This window comes from Lissotriton helveticus, chromosome 9, assembly GCF_964261635.1.
Source record: "Lissotriton helveticus chromosome 9, aLisHel1.1, whole genome shotgun sequence".
In the NCBI taxonomy this organism is placed as follows: Eukaryota; Metazoa; Chordata; class Amphibia; order Caudata; family Salamandridae; genus Lissotriton; species Lissotriton helveticus.
Window position 1 is genome coordinate 1,258,982,275 of NC_136070.1, and position 24,678 is coordinate 1,259,006,952.

The following is a 24,678-nucleotide window of genomic DNA, read 5'->3' on the forward strand; positions in this document are numbered from 1 at the left end:
GAGAAATGTTTTTTATTTCTTCTCGTTTTATTCCTCTTTCTATTCGTGCTGCATTCTGCAGTATACATAGGAAGAAGAATTCGCCTCTTGTGATTGTTTTCGAGCAGGAAGGTGTCCCTTCCTGCACAAAAACAATCATCCCCGTGATGCAGGCACCCTTGCACAATGTTGCAAGGGAGCCTGCGCATGGCAGCTAATTGTGTGCCAGCGCATGGGAGAACAATGGGATCCGTCATATCGTTGTTGATATGACGCATCCCTTTGCTTCGGAATTAACGCAGTGCGGCTCAAATGTGTGTCGTTATCCCGCAGTCTTTTTCCCCACAGGGAATCACAACGCAGTCGTTGCAACGACCGCGTTGTGATTCCGCATACTATTACTCCGCAAGTCGGAACAACGACTTGCGGAGGGGGGGGGCGCTGGATGTTGGAATAGTATAATTTACTATTCCAACTCCCGTCTGTGAGGACACTAGGGAAGGTGTTGGATTTTAAATCCAACACCTCTTCCCCCCTCAGCATGTCGTTGTTCCGACTTGCGGAGTAATGGTATGCGGAATCACAACGCGGTCGTTGTAACGACCACGTTGTGATTCCCTGCGGGGAAAAAGTTTTGTGGTAAACGTTGTTTACCATGCTGCGAAGCCAAATGGCTTGTGGCACCGCGCTGCGTTAATTCCTTGCAAAGAAGGCCCGGCAGGCATAGGGGGATTGTGAGAGACTGTTTTTGAAATCACAAAAAGATGCTGCCAGAAGGACAAACATTTGAAGGTCCTCTTTCTTGTTCTTTACTCATCTAAACCCCTTTCAACTTTAATGTAGGGATGAGGGAGCAGGGGGGTGGGTGCTGCTGCAGGAGCTCAGGTACCAGTTCCATCACCACTGCCTGCGATTTGAGTGCACCCTGTAATCAAATCCAGAGACTTTCCAGAGAACAATGTTTGAGTCTAAAGAAGTGTACTCACAGTTCACACACTTATCGACGGATGTATGTCGTTACTACGCATGCTTTTACAACGCATGCCTTTACCACGCAACTTTTACAACGCAAGTCGTTGCAACGACTTGCGTTGGGGGGCGCTGGATAGTGAATAGTTTAATTTACTATTCCAACTCCAGTCCCCGTGGATAGTAGGGAAGGTTTTGGATAGTAAATTAAACTATTCCCTATCCTACAGCGCCCCCCAGCGCAAGTCGTTGTAACGATTTGCGTTGTAAAAGTTGCGTGGTAAAGGTAGTGCGTGGTAAAAGTTGCGTTGTAAACGCCTTTTCCCCTTCTCGACAACGAGGAGCTCCGCAACGTCACTGACCACGTCATAATGTCCCTTTGGGAGAAAAGTACGCTGGTTTAGGACACCCCCACCCTTGCAGCAACCCTTGTTTGTTGAAAAATGACCAGCTTTCTTCAAAATTGTAAATAAATTCAGTTAATGAGATCAAAAATACAAAACAAACAATTTAGATGTAAATCTTAGGGCCCGATTCACAGAACTAACTTAAGACAAAATCCTACACTTACTATCATTTTGGTATTCATAGAAGGCACTTTCTCATTTTGGTATTCATAGAAGGCACTTACTCATTTCGGTATTCACAGAAGTTAGGAGTCTTAACTTTAGGACTCCTAAATGCCTTCTGTGAATACCGAAAGTCTTAAAGTTAGGGTTTTTTTCAGTTTAGGAGTAGTAAAGTTAGGACTCCTAACTTTAGAACTCCTAAATGCCTTCTGTGAATACAGAAAGTCTTAAAGTTAGGATTTTTCCCAGTTTAGGAGTAGTAAAGTTAGGACTCCTAACTTCTGTGAATACCGAAATGAGTAAGTGCCTCCTGTGAATACTAAAATGGTAGTAAGTTTAGGATTTTGTCTTTAGTTAGTTCTGTGAATCGGGCCCTAACTGTATAAAAAATCCAAAATGCCTCCGCACACTGCCCGGAAAGTTCATGTTCCTCACATGAGAACAGTAATATCAATACTTGTCTGAAAACCCTGAAGTGAAATATTTGGGAAACATCAGTTTATTGCAAATTCCGGTCCATTGTGCAGGGGATATTTATCAAATGGGAGAGACCCGGAGAACCAAAAACACAAAGCTCACAACCAGCTCCCAAGGGTGACTGAGAAGCCAGCCCATGGCTTTGAGGACATTACGAAGGTCTCCAAACATGGTGACATTGCACCAGGGCAACCTCCTTGTGTTGAGAAAAGAGGATGCAAGCTTTTGGAGTTGTGATGGAGTGGGCAGTGGGTGCAGATGGAGACTTATAGGAGATATTTTGGGGGGCTCTTGATTGGTGAAGGGGGTGGTGATAGAGGGGCCTGCTCCTGGGACACAAGAGAGGTTAGTTCTTTCTGGAGAGGAGGAGCCTCATCTTCTTCCTGGTTCTTTCATGTCATGTCCAGATCACCCCACACCCCCGGTGGTCTCCATTGCTTCCTCTCGGGGTCTCCCAGATTGGGACCAAGGGACCCTCTGGGGAGTTGCACCCTCCACGCACGCAGATGCTTCCTCCTTCACTGCTGCAGTTTCTTCCTTCTGTCCTTGTCTAGGGACATTTTCTCCACAGGTCGCATTGTCCCTTTGGCTGTACCCTGAAAAGGAAAGGCGTGCAAAACAAGCATTTGCAATGCAATAGGTCTTGCATTTGCGACAGTTTAAGCTAATGCCAGTGTAAATGACAATGCATGTTATTTATGTTTTAACACCTTCCCTGCTGGCCACATTCCCATACTGTGCTGGGGGGAGGGGGGCACGCACAGCGCCCCCATGCTCATGACGAGCTCAGCTCGTCATGCAGCACAGTGCTCATGTGCTCATGACGAGCTGAGCTCGTCATGACCACACCCGTTTTCATAGAACGCTCGCACAGCAGGGGAATTAGCCCAGCATGCGAGCGTTCTAACGGTCATGACGAGCTCAGCTCGTCATGAGCACACGAGCACCGTGGCTCATGATGAGCTGAGCTCGTCATGAGCATCAAAGGAGTTAAAACCAACAGATAAATAAAAGGCGTTGTCATTTACAGCGCCATTAGCTGAAACTCTCATAAATGCGAGACCTATTGCATTGCAAATGATTGTTTCAAGTGTCTTCGGGTATGTAAAATGCGAACGAGAGTACAAACATATATAGCGAGTTGCTGAAGATCATGCCATTCACACCATGTGGGGCCGCCGGGAATCAAAACCCAATAATTATGCTTCCCAAATCAACGTTCCCCCTAGAGTCTAGCCTACACCTCAGCCCGATCAGTGTTTGTCCACTGCTGCTCCTCTGAACTACTTGAAGACTTACTTCTGACCACATTTCAAATGTCCCAAGTCAGCAAATAGCACAGCTCTCTGTGGGATACTGGAATACAGCGCAAAAGTAGTCCTGGAGAGATAGTGTTACAGACCCTCTTGGTTGCTCGTTGTAAGGTGACAAAAGTAGACGTCCCCACTGCCCGCGCTCGCCAAACCGAGCGAAGTAACACCAAGAATGAGCGAGTGTATTCCATAGGCCACGTGTGCATTTGGTTCTTGGGAACTTGAACACTTCTGACTCCAAATGCATGATTTTTTTTCCCTGTAAAAGCGCCCCATGACTTGCTTTCACTTTAATGTCGCCATGTTCCTTTCTTTAGACATGGCTTGTCTAATGAAAAGTGCGCGGCTGCCATTAACCCCTTCCGTGCGGGGCATATAGCCCCGCTGTGCTGGGGGGGGCACACGCAGCGCCCCGGTGCTCATGACGAGCTCAGCTCGTCATGAGCCACGGTGGTCATGTGCTCATGATGAGCTGAGCTTGTCATGACCACACCTGTTTCATTAGAACGCTCACACAGCAGGGGAATTTGCCCAGCGTGCGAGCGTTCTAACGGTCATGACGAGCTCAGCTCGTCATGAGCACATGAGCACCGTGGCTCATGACGAGCTCAGCTCATCATGAGCATCCAAGGTGTTAAAGGGAAAGTGAGGTATGGGGTGCTTTTACGAAAAAAAAAGCATTGACAATGGGCCATGGAGGAAGGGTCCACATTGAAGCGTGGCGTCCATGCAGCTGGGAGGGGGGACTGGGATGGAGCATATGTAAAAGTAATAGCGCGATGTCCATAAAGCAGGCACAGTGCCGAGTTATTAAAAAGCTTTGCAGGAGAGCGTGTCCTGCCACAGCAGGCAGGGCAAAGTGGTTTCAGGAAATTGTGTTTGGAGGCTGTAATTAAAGCCTACCGAGTAATAACACAAGTAAGAGGGCCGGTCCCTATGGGAGGTTACAAGATGAGACAAGGCGGAACTAAGGAGGGACTAGTAAGCCTACTGAGCAATGAAAAGCCACAGCTTACAAAGGACAGTGACAGGAGCCAATTAAAAAGATGGGCGGAGCTGCAAGTCCATACTTGAATACAGCATGCTTCGCAGAGCTGCACATGCGCTGCCCAGGCTCGACCTAAAACAGCACGAGTGGTGCATGGAATTAAAAAAAGTACTTTGGGTATTTGATGCACATATTGCTTCCCAAATAGAAATTATTATTTATGTGTAATATAAACATGAAAATGCCACCTAGCATAGGCAGTGTGGAGGGATGCCAGAAAGGGGTGAGGAGATGGAGGAAGAGGGCACACCAGCCATCAACTGAAACGCAGGCAAGTGTTGCTTGTTGGAATGCACTTATCTTGCAAATGTTGCACACAAGCTATACATGCATGTATTCAATGTTAGATCTGTTTGTGTTAATTGTGAATTAGTCAATCGTACACATGTCTTCACAATCTTCATTAACCAGTTGATTTCATTTGCAATAGCATTCTGTGGGAATGTAGCTGTTGTTTTCACACTCACAAAAGGCAGCCCACACATCAATGAAGAAGGCCATGGCATCTGAGAGAGCTTGTCCACTGATGGAGTGCCAGTGATGTCTGTTCTGGAAATGGTGTGTCATGTGGGGGATGCTGAAGTGCAACGCATGTGCAATCGATGGCGCCTATATCCTTTCTTGAGTTTTCCAAAACATATGCCCCGCAGGACCGAGGCGAGCAGAGGTTCAATTGTGCACCCCCTGTCACCCCTGGTGAGATATCTATTTTGATGGCAGCTAATACCTGAGAGAAGTGAGTAACAAATTGCAATTCCCTTCCCAATCTTAGCACTAGTGACTATGGCTGGTGATAAACTGGGGCACTCGGCTAGTGATGCATCTGGGTACCTGTCACGAGCACCATGATTGGCTCTTCTCTAAAATGTCTTCTGCATCCCCACTGGAAAAATACAGTGGCCAAGAAATGGACTGCAACCAGTATTGTGACAGGGCCTGGGAGGGCAAAAGACACACAATTGATGGACAGAATGCAGTACAAATCAAAACATTCACCCCCAGTCAAGAGATCTGGGTTAAATCCATCATTCTTTTGCTCACCATGCCACCTCAGTTTTGACCTGGCCATATGCAAATCAGTCTTGACACTGTGCCTCATGGGAACAGTCCAGGCCGAACTGTCAAGCCAAGTCCTCCCTGGACCAGAAACAAGCATCCCAGGACCGGGTTCGGGGTTTCACCCCTCTTCAGCCAGGATAGCTTGAATCCAGTGGCATGGAGAGCACGGGACTCACGTCTGGGCATACCTGGAACACTTAGGGCAAGAAAGCAAAAGACACACAATTGATGGACGGAATGCAGAACAAATCAAAACATTCACCTGGGAGGGGGCTGTAGGTGAATGTAGCTGCTCCCGCTATCAGCCTGCACCCGTGTTAAGGATCACATCCAATGGGAAGCAGTGATCTAGCAATTACTGGACACCTCCAATATGTTGATCCTCTGCCTGCAAATCCTGCCTCTCTTCCTCAAGTAGTTACTCCTCAAAATAAGTGGGAATGCAACAAAGATGGTCACCAACATGGTGGGAAAATGTTTCTGTTAGTGGCTTGCCTTCTTAATACGGGCAGGCTGTGTGTGTTTGGTTGATGTTGAATTGAATTTCACCTTTTGGTGGGTGATTTGGAGTTCTGATTGATTTCCCTTTTAGCAGTAGCAGGTACACTGATTGATAATTGGGCCTTGTTGCAGTGTGATCTCTGCTAATTATAGCTAAGTTTAGTGTTATGTGCTTTATGTGCTCTGTTTAGCATGTTTAGTACTATGTACTTTTTATAAGTAATAACAAAAATGATAATTTTATAATTTATTGACTCATACAAATATATTTCCTTTAATTTCTTGTCTTGCCGTATGTAGTGTTAGCATTATTCCCAGTATCAGTTAATTTCTATGACATTTTCTATATGGTACCATTGTTTGGCCATGTGTGGTGCTTCACTTACTCCATGTTTTAACTGGAGTAGATTTGAGCCTATTTGGTCAGTAGTATTACTCGAGTAGGTGTGTGTGTAACCTTGGTGAAAAAAATTGCCTTCTTGTTGTGGGTGTGTTTTGTATTTGCATGTCCCTTCTTATTGTGGGTTTGTTTTGTGAATGCACATCCCTTCTTACTGCGGGTGTGTTTTTATGTTTGCACATTCATTCTTTTTGCGGGTGTATTTTGTGTTTGCACGTCACTTCTTATTGTGGGTGTGTTGTGGTTGAACGTCCCTTCTTATTGTGGGTGTGTTGTTGTGTTTGAACGTCCCTTCTTATTGTGGGTGTGTTGTGGTTGAACGTCCCTTGTTATTGCGGGTGTGTTGTTGTGTTTGAATGTCCCTTCTTATTGAGGGTGTGTTTACACATTGCTTCGGACGCTTCATATTGTGGATGTATTTTTGTGTTTGCACATCCCTTTTTTTTGCGGGTGGGTTTTTGTGTTTGCGGGTTTCTTCTTATTGTGGGTGTGTTTTTGTATTTGCACGCCCCTTCTTATTACAGGTGTGTTTTTGTATTTCCACATCCCTCGTTATTGCGGGTGTGTTTTTGTATTTGATCGTCCCATTTTATTGCGGGTGTGTTTTCGTATTTGGTCGTCCCATCTTATTGCGGGTGTGTTTTTGTATTTGATCGTCCCATCTTATTACAGGTGTGTTTTTGTATTTCCACATCCCTCATTATTGCGGGTGTGTTTTTGTATTTGATCGTCCCATCTTATTGCGGGTGCATTTTGTATTTGTACGTCCCTCCTTATTGCGGGTGTGTTTTTGTATTTGCACGTCCCTTCTTATTGCGGGTGTGTTTTTGTATTTAATTGTCCCATCCTATTGTGGGTGTGTTTTTGTATTTGTACGTTCCTTCTTATTACGGGTGTGTTTTTGTATTTCCACATCCCTCCTTATTGCAGGTGTGTTTTTGCATTTCCACATCCCTCCTTATTGCAGGTGTGTTTTTGTATTCGATCATCCCATCTTATTGCGGGTGTGTTTTTGGATTTGATCGTCCCATCTTATTGCGGGTGTGTTTTTGTATTTGCACGTCCCTTCTTATTACGGGTGTGTTTTTGAATTTCCACATCCCTCCATATTGCGGGTGTGTTTTTGTATTTGATCGTCCCATCTTATTGCGGGTGTGTTTTTGTATTTGATCGTCCCATCTTATTGCGGGTGTGTTTTTGTATTTGCACGTCCCTTCTTATTACGGGTGTGTTTTTGTATTTGCACGTCCCTCCTTATTGCGGGTATGTTTTTGTATTTGATCGTCCCATCTTATTGCGGGTGTGTTTTTGAATTTACACGCCTCTTCTTATTGCGGGTGCATTTTGCATTTGTACGTCCCTCCTTATTGTGGGTGTGTTTTTGTATGTGCATGTCCCTCCTTATTGCGGGTGTGTTTTTGTATTCGATCATCCCATCTTATTGCGGGTGTGTTTTTGTATTTGATCGTCCCATCTTATTGCGGGTGTGTTTTTGTATTTGCACGTCCCTCCTTATTGCGGGTGTGTTTTTGTATTTGATCGTCCCATCTTATTGCGGGTGTGTTTTTGTATTTACACGCCTCTTCTTATTGCGGGTGCATTTTGTATTTGTACGTCCTTCCTTATTGTGGGTGTGTTTTTGTATGTGCATGTCCCTCCTTATTGTGGGTGTGTTTTTGCATTTCCACATCCCTCCTTATTGCGGGTGTGTTTTTGTATTCGATCATCCCATCTTATTGCGGGTGTGTTTTTGTATTTGATCGTCCCATCTTATTGCGGGTGTGTTTTTGTATTTACACGCCTCTTCTTATTGCGGGTGCATTTTGTATTTGCACGTCCCTTCTTATTACGGGTGTGTTTTTGTATTTCCACATCCCTCCATATTGCGGGTGTGTTTTTGTATTTGATCGTCCCATCTTATTGCGGGTGTGTTTTTGTATTTGATCGTCCCATCTTATTGTGGGTGTGTTTTTGTATTTGCACGTCCCTTCTTATTACGGGTGTGTTTTTGTATTTGCACGTCCCTCCTTAGTGCGGGTGTGTTTTTGTATTTGATCGTCCCATCTTATTGCGGGTGTGTTTTTGTATTTACACGCCTCTTCTTATTGCGGGTGCATTTTGTATTTGTACGTCCCTCCTTATTGTGGGTGTGTTTTTGTATGTGCATGTCCCTCCTTATTGCGGGTGTGTTTTTGCATTTCCACATCCCTCCTTATTGCGGGTGTGTTTTTGTATTCGATCATCCCATCTTACTGCGGGTGTGTTTTTGTATTTGATTGTCCCATCTTATTGCGGGTGTGTTTTTGCATTTACACGCCTCTTCTTATTGCGGGTGCATTTTGTATTTGCACGTCCCTTCTTATTACGTGTGTGTTTTTGTATTTCCACATCCCTCCATATTGCGGGTGTGTTTTTGTATTTGATCGTACCATCTTATTGCGGGTGTGTTTTTGTATTTGATCGTCCCATCTTATTGTGGGTGTGTTTTTGTATTTGCACGTCCCTTCTTATTACGGGTGTGTTTTTGTATTTGCACGTCCCTCCTTATTGCGGGTGTGTTTTTGTATTTGATCGTCCCATCTTATTGCGGGTGTGTTTTTGTATTTACACGCCTCTTCTTATTGCGGGTGCATTTTGTATTTGTACGTCCCTCCTTATTGTGGGTGTGTTTTTGTATGTGCATGTCCCTTCTTATTGTGCGTGTATTATGTATTTGCATGCCACTTCCTGGGCCCTTCCTTTATTTTACCCTATCGCCACCCCCTGGAAAGTAGACGCTCCTGACTCTCCCACATTTACTCCTATAACATCATGGCAGAGATCTCCAAACATATGCTATAGGTAGGCATAAGTGGTGCCCGGCACTAGTGTCCTCTTGTGCCAGGATACTAAGGTTTGACCTATTTTATAAAAATACATTTTGCAACAGGAGTGTGGGGCCCCAAAAATACACAGGTCTTGGTGCAAAGTGCACCACCCTCCTAATCCCCCCTACTCCCCCCACCGGCTGCACTCCTCTTGTGAGTTATATTGTTACATATACATACATACACACTTAAAACTTGGAATGCTTTACTCCCCCTCCTGACTGCATCCCCTTTATATCCCAGAAAGGCCCAGGAAAAAGGCTGCTGCACCAGTGGGATTTTTAACTATCTTCAGAGAGACCACGCCCCCTCTGCTTTCATCACTGCTGGTGGGGCTGTGCTGTCGACTGCAGTTAAAAATACCACCAGGAAGGAGAAGTATTTCCCTGTGGAGAGAGTGACTCATTCTTTTAAGATAATAAAAACGTGGTCTTTTTATAGCACCTTTATTATACTGACGTGTTTTACATAGAATATTTTTTATGCAAATACTTTTCCTCTGTATTGCAGGTACACAGTGACTATGAAAGGACAAAAGGCAGAGTTGAACATGTTTTTTTGTTCATTAATCCACTACAGACAGGAACCAACCATAGTCAAATCTGACATGGTCCTACTTTAAAATAAACATTGGCAAAGACAATAAGTCTCACCTTTGTGATCTATTGGCTTTGCCAATGGTTTTTAGCATGCTTGATTGACAGCATCTCTGTTGCTCTGCTACATGGCTAAGGTTTAAAAATATTTTTAAATAAGCCTTTGATGTAAGAGCTGCATCATTTTGTAGGCGCATGCACCACACGTGCACAGTGCTTAATTTGTAAAATATTAAGTGCCAGGGCTCTGACCAGGAGGCCACGGCAGCTTGCACCATCCATCGCCCCTGTCATTGCTGCCAAAACAACTACTAACCATCTCTCTTGCATGTAAATGCAACAGTTCAGATTATTCCAGGTCCCCAAAGATAAAGGAATGGCTGGGGAGGCAAGTATTAGTAATTTTTTTATGTATATTGTTTCCATAAATAGCTGTTATACTGCTCAGCTCTAAATTACATGAGCAGCACCACCTTGTGGCAGACTTGCCTAAATGTGATATTGACAATTAGGTACCGATGCCGAGCACCGGAAACCAATTAAGTGCCGGTGCTCAGCACCAGAAAGCTCCGGCTTAAATTAAGCACTGCACGTGCCCACCTGCATAATTGCGTGGTGCTTTTTTTTCTTTTTCCGAGTTGGATCAGTAACTAAAAAGAAAATTAAATGCACAAAGCTTTTTTTCCAAAAAGCAGGTGGGTGGAAATGGAAGCAACATGGGAGAGCATGGGAGCAACACAGGGGGAGGGTGGGGGAAAGCAAAAGCAACACAGGCGGGGGACCCAAAGCAACACGAGGGTGGGGACGCCAAAGCAACATAGTGTCAGAATTCTGGCATCCTGCCAATAGATATCACTCACGAGGGCCCTTTAGTAAACCTGCCTTTGTAGCAGTATTAGCCAATAAGCACACTAACACTTACCATACTTAGTTTTGCCTCAACTTTTAGTCCAGGTTTCTGTTCCAAGTCCCTGATGCATTAAGGTCTTTGTAGTTCCCTCTGTCTTCAGACCCTTCCTAAATCTGATGGTGGTTTTCTGTTCACTAGACTTGTTCCTGGATCCTACGTTTGCCCCGTTCCCTTTACATTCGAATTCTGGACCCTTCTCTAGATATGTTCCAAACCATACCCAGTTCCAGGTTTTCCCATTCCCTGGCTCATGTCTCCTGGACCCTCTGGTCTTACTTCTCCAGGTCCCAGTTCAGCCTTCCCTTCATTGGTGGTTCTTGGATTTCCTGCTACTGACTTCTGTTGAGTTTCCTTCTGCTCTGTTGTGTTCCTGCTGCTGTTATTACAAGCTTGTTCTTGGGTTCTGCCTCCCTTATTCCCAGATCCCATTTCCCTGTTCTTGGTTAATTCTTAGGGGCATGTTTAGCATTATTTTATGCAGCGTTTGTGCGCTGCGTGAAAGGGCAGGAATCTGCCGTATTTAACATTATACAGCTCATTTCTGTCCTTTCCTTGCACTGGCACTCAATGTTCTGCCTTGCGCCAACACAGGCACCCTTGCGCCAGCACACATAGAAAAAAGAAAATGCCCCGGACAAAACAATCCACTGAGGCATTTTTCCTAATGTATGCTGCAGAATACAGCTATTTCTCCTCGTTGCACCTTTCCTGGGGAGGCGTAGCATTTTGAAGCATTCCCGGGTCTACTAGTAATGGTAAATCTGCGAATGCGCCAAAATCCATGGGTGTGTGTGTGGGACCCGCGCTCCACCCACGGAACGCCTCCTTGAGGCTGAGTAACGCAAGGCACGCAGCACCACGCAAGGTGGCCCTTGCGTAGCTTGATAAATCGGACTCCCTATTTGCGTCAGCCTCACGCCTCCTTGCATGATGCAAGGGCGACACAACTCATTTATTTATTTATTTTAGCGATTTTTAAAGCGCGCAAATACCCATACGGGTGTCTCGGCGCTATTGTTACAGAACTCACTTATGATATGACGGAGAAGTTAGGAGGAGGAGAACAGCCATGTTTTGAGGCTCTTTCTGAATTTGAGAAGCGTGGGGGCAGTTTTGATGTGGAGTGGAAGAGTGTTCCATAATTTGGCCGTGGCGGTAGTGAAACATCTATCTCCCCAGCTGGCCTTTCTTATCCGAGGGACATTTACCAAGTAGGCTGAGGAAGATCGTAAGGTCCTGCGTTGTTCCAATGGACGGAGGGCTTCCTTTAGAAACTTTGGTCCTGCATTGTTCAGGGTTTTGTAGGCTATGCACAGAGCCTTAAATTTGATTCGGCTCCTAATAGGGAGCCAGTGTAGTTCTTTAATGTAAGGGGAGGTTGAGGTAAATTTAGGGATGGATAGTAAAGTTCTGGCCGCAGCATTTTGCACTGACTGGAGTTTATTGAGAACCTTTTCCTGAGCATTCAGGAGAAGGGAGTTGCAGTAGTCGGTTCTTGAAAACACTAAGGTGCTGATAAGTGTTTTGCCCGCCGACTGTGGTAGGTAAGGAAGTAGTTTTTTTTATTTTTTTTAGAGTGTAGAAGGCAGATGAAACAACAGTGTTGGCGTGATGGAGGAAAGTCAGCTTATTGTCAAAAGTGACTCCACGTTGCGGACCTTGACCACCGGTTGGGGGGGAGGTCCCAGCTGAGGAGGCCACCATTGAGGGGACCAGGCAGGCTGCAGGCTCCCGAATGTCATCACCTCCGTTTTATCGGAGTTAAGTTTGAGGCAATTTGATGACATCCAGGAGCTTATCGCCTTCATTCCCTCTTGAAAGTTGGCTGCGACGGATGCTCCATTGTTGTGCACAGATAACACTAGTTGGGTATCATCGGCGTACATTGTAAGGGCAATTCCATAAGATTTTATCAACCTCGCTAAGTCCGATACATAGATATTAAAAAGCGTCGGACTTAGCGAGGAGCCCTGTGGAACACCGCATGGGAGGGAGAAGGTCTGGGAGGTGAAGTTGCCCATCCTGACAGTCTGAGAGCGATTGTCTAGGAATGAGGCAATCAGATCTTTAGCCTTGCCTCTTATTCCCAGAGCTGAGACACGGTCGATCAGAGTGACATGATCGACCGTGTCAAATGCTGCGGAAAGGTCCAGAAGTATTAGGACCGCCGCTCCTCCCATATCCATTGTTGCTCTAATTTCATCTGCGGCCTTTAGCAGTGCTGTTTCCGTCCCATGCCCCTGTCTGAAGCCAAACTGAGTATCGTCAAGTTGATTGTTGTTGTTGATGAATTTCGAAAGTTGGATGTTCATAGTTTTTTCGAAAATCTTGACTGGGAAAGGGAGACAGGCGGTGGGTCTGTAACTGGCGGGGAGGAGAGGGTCCAGAGTTGGCTTTTTTAGAAGTGGCTTAATGATAGCCACCTTCCAGACTGAAGGGTATATGCCTGTTGAAAACATGGCATTGCAGATGGTAGACAATGCGGGAGAGATAGCTTCTGGGATGAGGTTGAGGATGGCAGGGGGACATGGGTCAAGGGGGGATCCGGATTTAATGCTGGTCACCAGGCGTCGAATGTGGTCCTGGTCAATGGTGTGGAAAGATGAGAAGACGGGCGAAGTATTAATAGAGAGTGACGCAGGGGAGGGTGAAAGGGAGGAATGCGAAAAGGTAGTGAAAATGGAATTAACCTTTTCCTCAAAGAAACTGGCCAGAGCGTCCGCTAAAGACTGAGAGCCTTCTAGGCGCGGGGCAGGGGGATTGGACAACGTAGTGACCACCCGAAATAGTTCTCCTGCCGAGTTTTTTGCCTGATCGATTTGAGAAGTATAGTAGAGGCTTTTTTCGGCAACTATCAGTCTTTTGTAGATGGAAAGGGCATTTTTATAGGTCGTTTTGTCAGCATGGCTGTAATTGCGGCGCCACTGCCTTTAAAGGTTCCTGCAATATTGTCTCTGAGTCCGAAGGGCTTCAGTAAACCATGGGGCTGATGGTATTTTCCTGTTCCGATGGGATGTTTTGATTGGGGCTAGTATTTTACAGGCCATGTCTAAGTTGATCAGATAATTGGAAGACGCTATAACGGGATCTTGTTCATAGGGAATATGATTTTCCTGCATCATCTCTGCCAACTGAACTAAATCGATGTTTTTCCAATCTCTGTAGGAAGATTGAAAGGGGGCAGTGAGAGTAGGTTTGGTAGAGTTAATACCAACAGTGAAACAGATCGCTGCATGGTCTGTCCAGATGAGGGGAATGATTTGGGTAATAGTTACAAGGGGACTGTTAGTGAATAGACCATCTAATGTGTGGCCTGCCTGGTGCGTTGGAGAAGTTATCAGTTGCAGCAGGCCAGCAGCTGCTAGGTCTGTGAGTAGCTGTGTTGTGTCATGGTTGTTGAGGGCTTCTAGGTGAAAGTTAAAGTCACCTAGTATGGTGAAGTGTGGGGAGTCTGCAGCTGCTTCAATTAAGTTGCCTATATTGGCTAGGAACTTGGATCTTGACCCAGGTGGGCGATAAATTAGCATGCCCTTGAAGGATGATTTGGCCGAAAGGCCTAGTGTAAAAATGAGAGACTCATATTCAGGGCAAATAAATTGTTTCGTCGTAAGTTTGAAGTGGTCTTTATAGATTATAGCAATGCCACCACCTTTCTTTTTTGGCCTATCTAATCTGCATACACTGTAGTTAGTGGGAGTTGTTGCTCTAAAGTCTGGTCCGGAGGCTTCATCACCCCAAGTCTCTGTGATGAATAGGAGATCCAGTTTATGCGTGTCAATCAAGTCGGCGATTTCTAGTTTGTGTTTTGGAAGGGATCTGGCATTTAATAGCGCTGCTTGACAATATGCCACCCCCAGGATCTGGTTCTGTCCCTTGTTTCCCTGCATCTCTGTTTCTGTGTTAGCCATTGGTCATAGTCTCCTGCCTTCCCTCTTCTTGATCGGTCCTGTTATTTACAGACTCCTTGCCTTGTGTTTGGTGTTCCTGTTTATCTGCATATTTCTGCCTTGCCTTTTTTGAGTTTAGATCTTCCTAGCCTTGCTTTCAGTATTTCAACTCTGTGTGTTGCAGTCCGTTTCCAGCCCCTGATTCCAGTTCTGCTTTTCCCTGAGCCCAGTTTCTGTTTTCTTATTGCATGTTCTGTTCCCTGTTCTTCTGTCTTGTGCTTGTATTGTACTTCTGATTGTCTTAGTTTCCAAGGGTAAAACCAAAATGGATAATGAATGGAGTGGTGAACATTGCAAGCACTCACCCCCAGTCAACTGATCTGGGTTTAATCCATCATCATTCTTTAGCTCACTCCATCACCCCAGTTCAGACATGGTCATATGCACGGATATGCTCAGACGTGAGTCCCGTGCTCTCCATGGCACTGGAATCAAGCTATCCTGGCTGATGAGGGCTGAAAGCCCGAAACTGGTCCTAGGAAGCTTGTTTCCAGTCCAGGAAGGACCTGGCTTGGCAGTCCGGGCTGGACTGTTCCCACTGGGGCACAGGGTCAAGACTGATTTGCATATGGCTGGGTCCAAACTGGAATGGCATGGTGAGCAAAATAAACGATGGATTTAGGCCCAGATCTCTGTACTGGGGTGAATGTATGACATTGTTCTGCATTCTGTCCATCAACCGTTGTTTTAGCTTCCAACGGTGCCAGTTAGACTCCAAGGCGGCTTTGTCCTTTGGCACAGAGGACCACTCTGCACTACTTCTCCACAGGAGCTGCTGATGCTATACTCGAACTCTGAGATTAATCTGCTCCTTGTGTTCATGCAAGATCTTTTCACTTCACAGAGAGAACATTTCTGAGGAGCAGCCAAACTATCATTTATGATCGCTTGTCTGTCATTTCCCTGCTTTACCTTCCTGTTGTTAGTACTTGTGTTTTCCCTGTGGACTGCTAGTTCCCTATTCTTAGCCTGTTCTAATCTGCTTCAGTCCTCAGCTTCTGTTCTGCTTCCCTTCCAGCCCTCAGCTACTCTCTTGTTTATGTCACACTCTAGTTATCCGGTCTTGTCCCAGTCTCACCCGGCTGGTCCCCTAACATCTCACCGGCTAGACGCCCGACACACAAGTACTAAGCAACACCGAGCACGTGTGTGGGGTAAGCAACACAGAGGTGCAGGGATGCAATGGGGAGAAGCACACGGGCAAGTGCAACAGGCAGGGCCGGACTGGCAGTAGGAGGCACCGGGCAATCCCCCGGTGCGCCGCACCGGTGGGGGCCGGTTTTGGGCCCCTGGGGGCCGTTTTTGTTACAGGGCCGATTTTGCTGCAAAGAACTTCACTTCATGCACAACAAACAAGGGGGGCTGAGGGGGCGGCCGAGCACTTTGGCAGAGGTGGGGAGAAGCACTTGGATAACAGAGAGCATAAAGGAGTGCACGGGGAAAGAAGTACACGAGGGCAACAGTGTGAAAACACATCCACACTTAGAGAGTGCTCAACACCAAAGAGTAAATGCCCCTTGTAGGCCTTCTTACGAGATGCAGTTTAGTTCCAGTGGGGCCGGTAACTGTTGTTATTTTTCTCATCAGAATTGCAGAGATTTCACCCATTCCAAGAAGGTAAAAGATGTAGAAGAGAAAACAGGAATATGAGGGGAGGGAGTGCTTAACAGAAATTAAAAAGTAGTGCTTGAAAAACAAGCAGTGGAAGCAGAGATGCCAGCCAATCAACAGTAAAGAGGTAATGTTCCATGGGAGGTTCAACAACAAGATTGACAGGCTGGAGCACAAATACGAAGCAGGCAAATAAGAGTGATAAGGAATGCGGACCATTAGTGGGCGGGCTTTGTCAACATTTAGCATAGGGATGCAAACCAATGACGGGATACTGGCAGAAGGTGTTTGAAGCCTTGGGACAAATGACTGGGTCCCCGATGCCAGCCACCCCTCTCACTGCATTGCTGGGATACACTGAGAGAGTGGACCTGTTGGCCAGGAAATTGGGTCTGCTACTTGCCAAACGAAGGGTGGCCTGCAAGTGGGGGAGGGGACGGGCCCCCAAGTTCAAGGAGTGGGTACAAGACCTCATATTTTGTCAGGAGCAATCAGTCATTTATGCTGAACTACTGCCATCTACCTCCAAGCGACAAGAAATATGGGACCCCTTGAGAACATACGTGTTAGATCACCCACTTGCACTGGACACCATACAGTAGAAAATGCAGGCATGTAATACGAATGGGAGGCTGTGGTCAATGGGGGGATGGGCGGACACATGTTACCTGGGAGGAATAGCCTAGGCCCGGGAAGGGAATTGTCAACTACCTGAAACAAGCTGAACCATGGGAGGAGGGAACGATCGTGGATTTGAAACTGCCTTTTGCAAACTTGTGGATACGTATTTATGAATGCTGCCGAAGTGATGACCAGACCATGAGCAATGTAATCTGAACGAACTGCTGCCGATGCACATGTATGTAACATCCGTCTAGTTGGAAATGAGATGTTTTCGGAATTACAAAAACCCAACAAAGAAAGTAAAAAAAAAAGAAATGTACATCCTAACACTTGTTATTTTGTACATTTTTGGGAATAGAATGTTGTATCTCATCTTCAATGCAATGCATCTTTCCTGATTCATGGCCCTTGCTGCTCAGCCAGTGTGGATGTGCTGTAGAATGTTGGTATGTGTGGTGAGGTCATAGAGTGTTGGGATGCCAGGGGAGTGTCAGTTGAGAGTATTTTTTATGTTTATGATTTGAATTGTTTATCTGTTTTGAAACCAGGTGATGAGAGGATGTTATAATTGATTTTTAATAACCTGAACAATGAATACGGTTTAAATACTATCAACATTTTAAGCATGCATCAGAACTAGCATCCAGAGGTGAGACTAGGAGATGTAGGGGGCTAGTCACAAAGGTAAACTTACTCGGGGGCAAATTATCGCGGCTTTAAAGCGGTGATAATTTTAACGCCGTTCTTGATAATATGGCCCCAAGTGAGTATGCCCTGGTAAATTTACTCTGACACTTTTCAGTAAATTTAATACTTAAGGCTATTCAAAATTTACAAGTGGACATTTATTATAAATTGTGTAGGCTTACATGTCTTCAACCCCTGAAATCCGGATCTGGAACATAATTTGCTAGTGTAAAGTTACTATTTGTAACTTTTCACACTTAGGCAGAGATCTCTGTCACCTGGGCAGAGATTTCCTAATGGTAAAGTATAGGAGAAAGTTTATTGAAGTTTAAATACAATTAATGATAACAATATGTTTATGGAAACATTCAAATGTATTTTAAACATGTATTTTAAATGTAAGCACATTTTTAAAAGCATCAGCATTATTAACCCAATTTTGAATTAAATATTTTATTATTTTGAATACATTAAATTAAATAAAAATTATCGTTTTAAATATTTAAAAATTAAAAATCCCACCTAATGTATAAATCTATTTTTATTTATTATGTATTCAAAACTGATAAAAAGCTATTTATAAAAATATTTAAATACTGTGATTTTTAAAGTTTTTAAAAATGAATGTTTTTTAAAAATATTTAGTTTAACATTAAATTAAATGCATGTATATATAAAAAAAAACTTAAAATAGGTTAATTCAATTTAGCATTATTTCCTCTGGGGTTTTATTTTAAGTCTCTACCTTTGTTATTTTCTAAGTAAGGGTGCTGCCCCATGCAAACGTTGCAAGTTTTTATGGAAAAATTACGCAATCCCATCCACCCCGACTCATCCGCATTGCGTACAGATCTTTTAATATGCTTTTAGCCTTTCAGTTAGAGACAGGTTGTGCAACTTTGTGTGACTTTAGAAGGTGGAAGTTAAAGTGAAATGTTATGAATGTTCTATAATTAGTACCTCATACTGCTTCTTGGTGTGTATATTAACAGTGGGGTTTAAAACATGTGACATAATACTCTTTAGCATTGCATATGCAGTGACATTTGAAGCAAAACAATTCTGTATGTTCGATTGTTGACCATTTGCGCTGCTTTGTGATGCGCTGCTCAACTTGAATGCTGTGCAGAGATATTTTAAGGCATGGGCAAAGTGGGCAGTTTCCTACGGCACCCACCTTCCTTGGGAATTCGGGAAAGTGATATTTCTCTATTGTTACCGCGCATCTGTCTATTTCGTTATCTTTCCTACTCTCCATCTCTGCCAACCTTTACCTCTTTGCCTCTCTTTATAGTGTAATTTTAAGGATTTTTAGGAACATATTTCGGCTGTTTTTGTATGACCCCATTTCTGAAAGTTTATTCAACTTTGTTTGACATCATGTTGGCTTGAATTGGCAGAATATATGTCATAAAATGTAAAATTATTCAGACAGGACTGCAAAATACTTCCTGGCTCGAGTCCCAAACCTCCTTATGAAGACCATGGTGCGAAACATTATTAAATCTGAACGTGAGTTTCCAAAGCAGTGGTAAGTGTGTTCGTGCACAGTATACCCTACACACACACCTCACTAACTTGTAGTGGGTTATTCCCTCTCTACCAGGAGCTGATGCATCTATCAGTCCAGCTCAGACCAGGGGCCTTATTTATGAGAGGCTTTTGCTGCCAGAGCGTCACTTTTTTTGACACTCCAGCGGCGCAAGCCTCTGAATCATATCTATGGGGCGACGTAAAGCCACTCTGCGTGGCTTTGCATGGCCAAATAGATATGGACGGATCACTGAAACAATATCGATGACAAAAATATAGAATTACCATAATATCGAGTAAAAAACTATAGAATGCCAAAATATCAACTTCCTATCTCCAAACAGGTAAGTACAAATATATTGAATTAAAAATATCGATGTAAAAAATATAGTAAGTAAAAATATTGAATTTTTTTAATGCTTTACAGTAATTAAAAATTAATGAAATAATAAATATAATTAACTTAAACATACTTAAAATACTTAAATAACCTTAAAATTAATAAATAATTAATGTAAGTTAAAAAAACATACAAATGTATTTATTATTACATATATTTATATATATGGACGTAATATTAATAAAAAATATAAAATATTTTTACCGTAGGATAGCGGAAAGGGTAAAATGTACTATTACCACTCCAGTGAGTGCAACAGTAGAGAAAGCGTTGCATAGCGTAGGGGTAAAAATTACTATTCACACTCCAGAGAGTGCAACGGTAGGGAAAGCGTTGGATAGCGTAGGGGTTAAAATTACTATTCACACTCCAGAGACTGCAACAGTAGGGAAAGCGTTGGATAGCGAAGCAGTAAAAATTACTATTCCCACTCCAGAGAGTGCAACAGTAGGGAAAGCGTTGGATAGCATAGGGGTACAAATTACTATTCCGACTCCAGTGAGTGCAACAGTAGGGAAAGCGTTGGATAGCGTAGGGGTAAAGATGACTGTTCCCACTCCAGTGAGTGCAACAGTAAGGAAAGCTTTGGATAGCGTAGGGGTAAAAATTACTAATCCCACTCCAGAGAGTGCAACAGTAGGGAAAGCGTTGGATAGGGTAGGGGTTAAAATTACTATTCACACTCCAGAGTGTGCAACAGTAGGGAAAGTGTTGGATAGCGTAAGGGTAAAAATTACTATTCCCACTCCAGTGAGTGCAACAGTAGGCAAAGCGTTGGATAGCGGGAGGGTAAAAATTACTATTCCCACTCCAGAGAGTGCAACAGTAGGGAAAGTGTTGGATAGCATAGGGGTAAAAATTATTATTCCCACTCCAGTGAGTGCAACAGTAGGGAAAGCGTTGGATAGTGTAGGTGTAAAAATTACTGTTCCCACTCCAGTGAGTGCAACAGTAGGGAAAGCCTTGGAAAGCGTAGGGGTACAAATGACTATTCCCACTCCAAAGAGTGCAACAGTAAGGAAAGCGTTGGATAGTGTAGGGGTGAAAATTACTATTCCCACTCCAGTGAGTGCAACAGTAGGGAAAGCGTTGGATAGTGTAGGGGTAAAAATTACTATTCCCACTCCAGTGAGTGCAACAGTAGGGAAAGCATTGGATAGTGTAGGGGTAAAAATTACTGTTCCCACTCCAGGGAGTGCAACAGTAGGGAAAGCTTTGGATAGCGTAGGGGTGCAAATTACTATTCCCACTCCAGAGAGTGCAACAGTCGGGAAAGCGTTGGATAGCGTAGGGGTAAAAATTACTATTCCCACTCCAAAGAGTGCAACGGTAGGGAAAGCGTTGGATAGCGTAGGGGTTAAAATTACTATTCACACTCCAGAGAGTGCAACAGTAGGCAAAGCGTTGGATAGCGGGAGGGTAAAAATTACTATTCCCACTCCAGGGAGTGCAACAGTAGGGAAAGTGTTGGATAGCGTAGGGGTAAAAATTACTATTCCCACTCCAGAGAGTGCATTAGTAGGGAAAGCATTGGATAGCGTAGGGGTAGAAATTACTGTTCCCACTCCAGTGAGTGCAACAGTAGGGAAAGCTTTGGATAGCATAGGGGTAAAAATTCCTATTCCCACTCCAGAAGGTGCAACGGTAGGGAAAGCGTTGGATAGCCTAGGGGTTAAAATTACTATTCACACTCCAGAGAGTGAAACAGTAGGAAAATCATTGGATAGTGGGAGGGTAAAAATTACTATTGCCACTCCAGAGAGTGCAACAGTAGGGAAAGCGTTGGATAGCGTAGGGGTAAAAATTACTATTCCGACTCCAGAGAGTGCAACAGTAGGGAAAGCGTTGGATAGCGTAGGGGTAAAAATTACTATTCCCACTCCAGAGAATGCAACAGTAGGGAAAGCGTTGGATAGTGGGAGGGTAAAAATTACTATTCCCACTCCAGAGAGTGCAACAGTAGGGAAAGCTTTGGATAGCGTAGGGGTAAAAATTCCTATTCCCACTCCAGAGAGTGCAACGGTAGGGAAAGCGTTGGATAGCCTAGGGGTTAAAATTACTATTCACACTCCAGAGAGTGAAACAGTAGGAAAATCATTGGATAGTGGGAGGGTAAAAAATTACTATTCCCACTCCAGAGAGTGCAACAGTAGGGAAAGCGTTGGATTGCGTAGGGGTAAAATTTACTATTCCCACTCCAGTGAGTGCAACAGTAGGGAAAGCGTTGGATAGCGTAGGGGTAAAAATTACTATTCCCACTCCAGAGAATGCAACAGTAGGGAAAGCATTGGATAGTGGGAGGGTAAAAATTACTATTCCCACTCCAGAGAGTGCAACAGTAGGGAAAGCGTTGGATAGCATAGGGGTACAAATTACTATTCCGACTCCAGTGAGTGCAACAGTAGGGAAAGCGTTGGATAGCGTAGGGGTAAAGATGACTGTTCCCACTCCAGTGAGTGCAACAGTAAGGAAAGCTTTGGATAGCGTAGGGGTAAAAATTACTAATTCCACTCCAGAGAGTGCAACAGCAGGGAAAGCGTTGGATAGGGTAGGGGTTAAAATTACTATTCACACTCCAGAGTGTGCAACAGTAGGGAAAGTGTTGGATAGCGTAAGGGTAAAAATTACTATTCCCACTCCAGTGAGTGCAACAGTAGGCAAAGCGTTGGATAGCGGGAGGGTAAAAATTACTATTCCCACTCCAGAGAGTGCAACAGTAGGGAAAGTGTTGGATAGCATAGGGGTAAAAATTATTATTCCCACTCCAGTGAGTGCAACAGTAGGGAAAGCGTTGGATAGTGTAGGTGTAAAAATTACTGTTCCCACTCCAGTGAGTGCAACAGTAGGGAAAGCCTTGGAAAGCGTAGGGGTACAAATGACTATTCCCACTCCAAAGAGTGCAACAGTAAGGAAAGCGTTGGATAGTGTAGGGGTGAAAATTACTATTCCCACTCCAGTGAGTGCAACAGTAGGGAAAGCGTTGGATAGTGTAGGAGTAAAAATTACTATTCCCACTCCAGTGAGTGCAACAGTAGGGAAAGCATTGGATAGTGTAGGGGTAAAAATTACTGTTCCCACTCCAGGGAGTGCAACAGTAGGGAAAGCTTTGGATAGCGTAGGGGTGCAAATTACTATTCCCACTCCAGAGAGTGCAACAGTCGGGAAAGCATTGGATAGCGTAGGGGTAAAAATTACTATTCCCACTCCAAAGAGTGCAACGGTAGGGAAAGCGTTGGATAGCGTAGGGGTTAAAATTACTATTCACACTCCAGAGAGTGCAACAGTAGGCAAAGCGTTGGATAGCGGGAGGGTAAAAATTACTATTCCCACTCCAGGGAGTGCAACAGTAGGGAAAGTGTTGGATAGCGTAGGGGTAAAAATTACTATTCCCACTCTAGAGAGTGCATTAGTAGGGAAAGCATTGGATAGCGTAGGGGTAGAAATTACTGTTCCCACTCCAGTGAGTGCAACAGTAGGGAAAGCTTTGGATAGCATAGGGGTAAAAATTCCTATTCCCACTCCAGAAGGTGCAACGGTAGGGAAAGCGTTGGATAGCCTAGGGGTTAAAATTACTATTCACACTCCAGAGAGTGAAACAGTAGGAAAATCATTGGATAGTGGGAGGGTAAAAATTACTATTCCCACTCCAGAGAGTGCAACAGTAGGGAAAGCGTTGGATAGCGTAGGGGTAAAAATTACTATTCCGACTCCAGAGAGTGCAACAGTAGGGAAAGCGTTGGATAGCGTAGGGGTAAAAATTACTATTCCCACTCCAGAGAATGCAACAGTAGGGAAAGCGTTGGATAGTGGGAGGGTAAAAATTACTATTCCCACTCCAGAGAGTGCAACAGTAGGGAAAGCTTTGGATAGCGTAGGGGTAAAAATTCCTATTCCCACTCCAGAGAGTGCAACGGTAGGGAAAGCGTTGGATAGCCTAGGGGTTAAAATTACTATTCACACTCCAGAGAGTGAAACAGTAGGAAAATCATTGGATAGTGGGAGGGTAAAAAATACTATTCCCACTCCAGAGAGTGCAACAGTAGGGAAAGCGTTGGATTGCGTAGGGGTAAAATTTACTATTCCCACTCCAGTGAGTGCAACAGTAGGGAAAGCGTTGGATAGTGTAGGGGTAAAAATTACTATTCCCACTCCAGAGAATGCAACAGTAGGGAAAGCATTGGATAGTGGGGGGGTAAAAATTACTATTCCCACTCCAGAGAGTGCAACAGTAGGGAAAGCGTTGGATAGTGGGAGGGTAAAAATTACTATTCCCACTCCAGAGAGTGCAACAGTAGGGAAAGCGTTGGACAGCGTAGGGGTAAAAATTACTATTCCCACTCCAGTGAATGCAACAGTAGGAAAAGCGTTGGATAGCGGGAGGGTAAAAATTACTATTCCCACTCCAGAGAGTGCAACAGTATGGGAAGCGTTGAATAGCGTAGGGGTAAATATTACTATTCCCACTCCAGAGAGTGCAACAGTAGGGAAAGCGTTGGATAGCATAGGGGTAAAAATTACTATTTCCACTCCAGTGAGTGCAACAGTAGGGAAAGCGTTGGATAGTGTAGGGGTAAAAATTACTGTTCCCACTCCAGTGAGTGCAACAGTAGGGAAATCTTTGGATAGCGTAGGGGTACAAATCACTATTCCCACTCCAGAGAGTGCAACGGTAGGGAAAGCGTTGGATAGCGTAGGGGTTAAAATTACTATTCACACTCCAGAGACTGCAACAGTAGGAAAAGCGTTGGATAGCGGGAGGGTAAACATTACTATTCCCACTCCACAGAGTGCAATAGTAGGGAAAGCGTTGGATAGCGTAGAGGTAAAAATTATTATTCCCACTCCAGAGAGTGCAATAGTAGGGAAGGTGTTGGATAGCGTAGGGGTAAAAATTACTGTTCCCACTCCAGTGGGTGCAAAAGTAGGGAAAGCTTTGGATAGCGTAGGGGTAAAAACATACTATTCCCACTCCAGAGAATGCAACAGTAGGGAAAGCGTTGGATAGTGGGAGGGTAAACATTACTATTCCCACTCCAGAGAGTGCAACAGTAGGGAAAGCGATGGATAGCGTAAGGGTAAAAATTACTATACCCACTCCAGTGAGTGCAACAGTAGAGAAAGCATTGGATAGCGTAGGGGTAAAATATACTATTCCCACTCCGGTGAGTGCAACAGTAGGGAAAGCGTT

General features: G+C 44.4%; 1 long non-coding RNA gene across 2 annotated transcripts in view; it reads left to right on the forward strand.

Moving 5' to 3' along the window:
• Window positions 1-24,678, forward strand: part of LOC144783474 (uncharacterized) — a 453,048-nt gene that overhangs the window by 416,405 nt on the left and 11,965 nt on the right. For both annotated transcript variants that reach the window (XR_013601453.1, XR_013601452.1), the window contains exon 3: window positions 18,989-19,088. This is a non-coding gene — a long non-coding RNA (uncharacterized LOC144783474). The remainder of the gene's footprint in view (window positions 1-18,988; window positions 19,089-24,678) is intronic.